Source organism: Acipenser ruthenus, chromosome 52 (genome assembly GCF_902713425.1).
Source record: "Acipenser ruthenus chromosome 52, fAciRut3.2 maternal haplotype, whole genome shotgun sequence".
Lineage (NCBI taxonomy): Eukaryota > Metazoa > Chordata > Actinopteri > Acipenseriformes > Acipenseridae > Acipenser > Acipenser ruthenus.
In genome coordinates this window covers 2473101-2480754 of record NC_081240.1, presented here as the reverse complement: position 1 = coordinate 2480754, position 7654 = coordinate 2473101, and positions in this window count along the sequence as shown.

Sequence of the window (7654 nt, the reverse complement as noted above, 5' to 3'; positions counted from 1 at the left end):
TGCTCTCAATATAGGCTTTTTTTCTGGCAACCCTTCCAAATAGCCTATTGGCATGGAGGTGGCGCCCTTGGATTTCCCTTTGCCTCCTGAACCATCTACTTCACTGTGTCTGGGGGCAAGATACACTTGCGTCCTCTACCAGGCAAGTTTACCACTGTTCCAGAGGTTTTTAACTTCTTATTTATTGCTCTAATAGTGGCAAGTGGTATATTTAGTTTTTTAGCTATTGTTTTGTAACCATTGTCTGATTTATGAAGGTAAACAACCATTTGTCTTTTTTCATTTGTGAGTTATTTGCCTTTCCCCATGGTGATGGATGACAAATCAATTTCATATGCGTGTTACCTCATATTTATACCCCAGTGAAACAGGAAGCCATGGAAGGACACAACACAGTTCCTTAAGACTGAGATGTACTTAAAGAAGTAGAATGCTAATGCAGATTTTGTTTGATTTTATTTATAAGAATCTTTAGGGGTGCCAATAATTCTGACACCTATCTTTTTGAGAAAAGGTTTTATTACTTGTTAATAAAAAACTTCTTCTCTGAGCAATTGTATTAGAATAAAAGAATATGGTTTCCCATATATTTGAGCTTAAAATATAGCTAATTAACTGTGTTGTTTATTTTATACAGCCTTTTTTGCTCATCTTCATCAAGGGTGCCAATAATTTTGGAGGTGACTGTATGTGTGTGTGTGTGTGTGCATGCGTGTTCATGTGTGTTTGTTTTGAAAGAAGGCATAACTGCAGTTTCTTTTTTTGTAGAAAGAAAAGGAAACACAATGCATTAAACTTGTTGAAATAAAAAACAGACAGACAGATAGATAGATAGATAGATAGATAGATAGATAGATAGATAGATAGATAGATAGAAAAGGTGCTGTGTAAAATGAAAGCTGATTTTCACTCATTCAAGGTCAGAGCGGCCGCTAAGCCCACTTATGTGTACCGCCCTTGAGTGGGCTGGATACCAGTTTTATCAAATAGCACCCTGCCACCCTGTAATGTATCTTTCATTGACAACCAGCTATTGATAAAAAATAAAAATAAAATCATGTTAGAATATTCTAGCCAGAGAGTTGCTCCTGCTTCAATGGAAGTCTCTTATCTGGCATGTAACAGCTGCAGTTTAGCAGAAGAAACAGTGTGTGTGTTTTTTTTTTTGTTAGAAATCCATGTATTGATTTTCGAGTGGGAAAAACAGAGAGGTGCTCGTTCTGCCTCCGCGGAGGTTAGGCCTTGCTTCCGTCATTCACTGATTTCTCACTCAGAAGCAGCCCTTCCCAGGGATAGATCTCCATTTCACAATACATGCTACTGTTTAGCCGTATCTTAATAGTATTCCACAGTCAAAGGCTAGATTTGTGTTATGTCGTTTTTTGTGGCCTGACTAATGCGTTGCACTGAAGCCGTTAGATACACATTTCAGTAGGTCTATACAGCTATGGCTAAAAATGTTGTGTCACCCTATAGATTTAACTCATGTTGCTTCATAAATAAATATCACAACAGTTTTTAGGCATCTGGGGAGTGGAGATAATGGTACTAAAGCAGAGTGAGGAACCTCCTAAAGAATTGAGTTTACGTTTCCAGGTGTTGTGTTTTCCACTGTCCGATTGAACCCATCCCCATTGAAGATTATGTCCTGATTTGATTTCTTGTTTGCTAGGTGTCGTGTGGACTATTTTATTATTCTAAACTGACATCCCAAAACCCCCTCTCTTCCACAGACTGTGTTTCTTAAATTGTATTCAGACTGTGGTGTTAATAAGGGGATCAATAAATAACCCCACAGTGTTAAACCTGTCTGTACAGTCATCTAAACTAAGCAGTTAGTGTGGCTACTGTTTTCCTACCCTTGAATATGTACAGCTACGGCCAAAGGTGTTGCATCACCTTATAGAAGCAACTAATTTTGCTTCATAAAGTCGAATGAAACCTGCTGAATAATGTTACGTTAACATATTAAGAACACAAGAACATAAGAAAGTTTACAAACGAGAGGAAGCCATTTGGCCCATCTTGCTCGTTTGGTTGTTAGTAGCTTATTGATCCCAGAATCTCATCAAGCAGCTTCTTGAAGGATCCCAGGGTGTCAGCTTCAACAACATTATTGGGGAGTTGGTCCCAGACCCTCACAATTATCTGTGTAGAAAAGTGCCTCCTGTTGCCTATTTTCTGTTCTGAATGCCCCTTTATCTAATCTCATTTGTGACCCCTGGTCCTTGTTTCTTTTTTCAGGTCGAAAAAGTCGCTTGGGTTGACACTGTCAATACCTTTTAGAATTGTGAATGCTTGAATCAGATCACTGCGTAGTCTTCTTTGTTCAAGACTGAATAGAGTCAATTCTTTCGCATATGACATGCCTTTTAAACCAGGAATAATTCTGGTCACTCTTCTTTGCACTCTTTCTAGAGCAGCAATATCCTTTTTGTAGCAAGGTGACCAAAACTGAACACAACATTCTAGATGTGGTCTTACTAATGCATTGTAAAGTTTTAACATTACTTCCTTTGATTTAAATTCAACACTTTTCACTATATATCCGAGCATTTTGTTGACCCTTTTATAGCTTCCCCACATTGTCTAGATGAAGACATTTCTGAGTCAACATAAACTCCTAGATCTTTTTCATATATTCCTCCTTCAATTTCAGTATCCCATATGGTATTTATAATGCAATTTTTATTACCTGTGTCCAGTACCTTACACATGTCTCTATTAAATGTCATTTACCATGTGTCTGCCCAGTTCTGACAGCTGTCTAGATAATTTTGAATGGTCTTTGCTGCTGCAACGGTGTTTGCCACTACTCCTATTTTTGTGTCGTCTGCAAATTTAACAAGTTTGCTTACTATACCAGAATCTAAGTCATTAATGTAGATTAGGAATAGCAGAGGACCCAATACTGATCCCTGTGGTACTCCATTAGTTAACTCACTCCATTTTGAGGTTTCTCCTCTAAGATCCCTACTGCGTTCAGTTTTAGAATTAATTCAGTCTCCATGCCTCAAGCCTGTGCTTGACTGGAGGGAGCGCTCTCTCTATTTGAGCACAGCTATGGAAGAGCAATACAAAAATGACACTTGTTTTTTAACATATTTCATGGTTTTATTTATTTAAGTGTCAGTACAATAAACATAAGCAAAAAATACAAGGTGTACATCAATAGAACATTCTGAATATCACTGTCATAATCATTTACTCTGAATCATCACTGATAAAAAGAAACAGAACACAAGGTAAAGCACGATTTCAGAGTGCTTATCTGTCTGTATGTTTGCTTGCTTGCTTGAGAGAAGCATTTTAATTACACTTTAACCAGCTACATTCTGGATTAACAAAATATTTATGTATAGTATATAACTAAAATCTACCTATATAGATAGATGTGTGTGTGTGTATTGTTACCAAGTTGCACAAATAATAACAATTGCCTGTTTAATTGTGGATGTCCAATTTCAGATGTAACCACCAATGCCTTCCTCTCAGTAGCTTTTTGATATTGTTTATCTTTTTGTACTCCAGACTTCTCTAGTTTCTCTTCTAGTAATTTTTCATCCTCTTTACACACACACGACAAAAGTTCCCTTTCTTTGAAGTTTATTCCAAGACCACGTAGCTAGAAAACTCAATGCGTTTTTCTCCAAATTCCGTACAAACTTTATGAACCGAGAAACTTAGAACAGTCTGAGACCCAAGATTATAAGTACTACTAGAGGCCATTAACAATCTATTAAGATCATTTGGGTTTTTTTGTTAAGGATACCCTTTTAAACAATTGTTTCTATAGAACAGAAGTCCTTAACCTTTTTTAAAATTACAATTTGAAATGAATAAGAGACCTCTAAGGTCTTGAAAGCTTGTCATTAATTATTGTTTAGTTCAATAAGAGCAACTACTGCTCCTTCTCTGGAGGTCTATCATCTCTGGACTGATGTGGCTACCATTTCATCTGTCAACGAATATTCACCCCAAATTCAAGCATTTTACAACTGTCTGTATCTCACCACAACAGTGCAAGATGATTTCTGTTTATTACATTTATGTTGTTTTCCCAGAAGGAGATACCACACGGGGCCCCCAGAGCGAGGGGCCAAGGAGATGAGTGGGCCCAGTTAACCAAGGGAAGGGGAAGGGTAACGGGACGGGACGGGACACCAGTAGTCTCTGCTAACATCAAAAAGGAACCAATAACAAATTACATGGGAAGGCAAAATTCGTTTTTTTTTTTTAATCACCAAAATGTGTATATAAGTATATAGATTTTTTCTTCTTTTTTTTTTTTTTTTTTGAACAAGGGGTTATAATTTGTGCACGGATAAGGCGGCCTTAACATTTGTTTGATTACAGAAATTTCACACAGCATGTTGGCGTCATCATGTGGCAGGTTATGTAATTACACTTTTTTTTTTTGAAAGGGAGACTGCTTGCTGCTCCTTTTAACGGGGAAGGCAAAATCTTGACAAATGAATCTGTACTTACGTAGGACACTAGTCTCTTGAACACTTCATCAACAGACAGAAAAAAAAAAAATCAGGTCTGTTTGCATTTGGATGCACTCCAAGGAAAGATATTTTGTAAAATTAAACCTAGTTCTTCATCTGATTTTTTGGGGGGATTTTAAATAAACCAATAAATTCCTGGGAATTTGATGCGTGGCTTGGCACCTTCTATACAGTAGAAAGAAAAAAGAAAGAAAGAATGAATGAATGAAAGAAAGAAAGAAAGAGAAAGAAATAATTTTAATTGGTTTTATACGTCCCCTTTTTTTACATTGGCAAGCATAAACCAAGTAAAGGCAAATACAGGGACAACTCAAGACTGGAAAAACGGTTAGGCAAATTTAAAAAAAAACAATATAAAATGAAAGATATTGATATTAAAGTTACTGAACCTTGGAGTGCATGGTCCCAGTAATCAGAAGCTTATCAACAGGAGAAAACAGTTCTGAACAGAAGCAAAATAGCCATTTCAGTGAAAAAAGAATATATTCTGTATTTCGGGAAAAAAACACAAAGCATGCTCTATTACAGTATCATCATCATATTATTATTTATATATAATATATATATGTATATATTCACAAGCACAGTCTTCAGATCCGCTGCAGTTTAAAAAAATAACAATAAAAAATAAACCCATTACAAACAGGAACTTGATTTTAATAAGTGCAATTCTACCAGCTGAAACTTGGATAGCTCTGGTAGATCTATGAAGCCTTAACCATACCCTCCCCCCCTCCCCCTCCCCCTCCCGCTCTAAAAAGGGACTGTACTCTTATTTTTAAAGGGTCTTATTTTAAAAGGGTTCATCTTTAAAGGGGTATCAAATAATGATCAACCGAGTCTTTAGATCACCATTAAAATCGATAAAATGTGAAAAACTGTTTTACTGTGGCTACACATTTTAAACTCAAATAAAGAAATTGTACATAAATCAATGGTAGAGAATGCAGTAGCACCAAATAGTATCCAGACATGTGGAGTTTCAAAGGCCTGGTTTTACTTTTTTGTATTGTTAAGTTGTGCTGAAAACGCCCCCTTTTATTTAAAGTACCAGTTTAAGGTGCGTGCAAAATTAAATAAATGTCATTTAAAAGGGAAAAGATGAGATTTAAAATCACAAAAGGATTATAGCATCATTTGACCTTACAGCACAAAATAGGGACAACTATCTACAGTTGTACATAGCACAGTTAGCCCTAATCTCTACCCTACCCCTCTCTCTCTCTCTCTATATATACGTACATAAACAGCCTTCTGCATTTAAATCTCTTGGCTGCCCTCTTTCCATAGAATACTACATTCTTGTCTATTGCTAATACTGTTTGACCGACTTGCCTGGTAAATAGCTTGACTGATTATTCAATTGACACAGATTCATTTGATTGCTAATGAAATTTGGGTGTCTCCGTGTTCCATGGCCTGTTGTAGCGAGACAAAATGAGAGTAAAAAAAAAAAAATGAAATAATGCAGGACTTTTGAGAATGTTGAATTTTTTTTTTTTTTTTTTAAACCGTGGTTAGAAAACAGCCCATTTTACCCCAAAACATCACGCAACATGCAGCCCACTGCTTGTACCGTGTGATTCTTTGGAGTCGGTATCCTCTGGGAGTATTAGAACGGGAGGTTACCGCATTTTTAAGAATTTCACTCTTTTAAAAGGAGGAATAAAACACCCAATGTTTTTAGAAAAACACTTTCATCTCTTATTGGAATAACTGCTTTGTCCCTTAACATTTTTACAGCAGATTCATCCCCACCCCCACCAAATTATGTTTTTTTGTTTTTAAAAAAACAAAGAAATTCCATTTATCCTGCCACCACACTGTAGATTCACTTACTGTGTAATGGTTATTAGAGTCCCAGATCCTGACACCACCCAAAGCCCAGGGAGTCTGTATACCGGTTGCACAGGACCCACAGTATGGTATAGAGGCAGGCTGAATTTAAAAAAAAAAAAAACCTACAGAAAAATGCTTCAGGACTTAGCTTCTCTGTGACAGAGATGTACTCTTAAATTCTTGCATTTTCTCCCCTTTAAGCTCCTGATTGTATGTATATAAATCTCATATAGCTAACAAAACATTTTCAGCGAACCTTACCTAACATGCACCACGATGTAGGTATTCTGTACTGTATAAAACATTATGGCAAACACGTATTGGATTTTTTTTTTTAATGGATTAAGCTATTAACGTAAAACATGACTGATTGCTTCTTGCAGGTATTTCTGTTTCACTTCCCTGCATTTTACTTCAAGAGGCTACAGGAAATAATGCAGAGACATTGAATGCAAGACACAAAGCAACAGCTGGTTACTGAGAGCCAAAGTGTGAGGCTTCTATTTTAAAATGTACACAAGCCAAGGTACACTTCTCCTTTTTCAATAAATCTCCTGCTTTTCTTGGGACTTATTTCCATCAACTGAGTACATTTATGATTTATCTGCGTAATGGAGGGCTAAAATACGTACAAAAGCGGTTGTGATAAAATATAAATAAATAAATAAATATACAGCTTTGGCCGAATGTTTTTCAACACCTAGAATTTTAGGATTGAGATATCATTTAAAAAAAAAAAAAAAAGATATAATTTAGATGTTTTATCAAAGAATTAGATTATTTTAATCAAAGAAACTACAAAATCATAGCGCAAGTGTGTACCGGAAGCTATAATAGCAGTACAGCAGTACTTCATGTAAGATTTCAAAATGTCACATTTTTCAATTTTTTGTTAAGTACAGATGAAGCCTCTTTATATCATGATTGCCGCGCAGGCATCATTCATGATATAAAGCAGGTCATGATATAAACCGGGTTTCACGTTTGCCTGTGACAGCGCATTACAAGTGCAAGAAAAAAAAAGAAAGAACACTAACGTGAATTAAAGAGCAGTGTTTTAATACTGTACATTTAGTTGTTCTTTACATTTAAACAAATGCATATAGTTTACTACAGGACAAATACGTTTCGGATCATTAACTGGAATGAGAGCGTTTGGGTCATGAATTGTCGACTGATGAGAGCTATCAATTTGGCACTGCACTGAAGTGTTTTTTTGTGTGCATTTGTATAAGATGGACTACGTTAAAGAACAAACTGGTGACGTCTGTGTTTTGTAACTCAACTGTATCCCATTAAGGCCG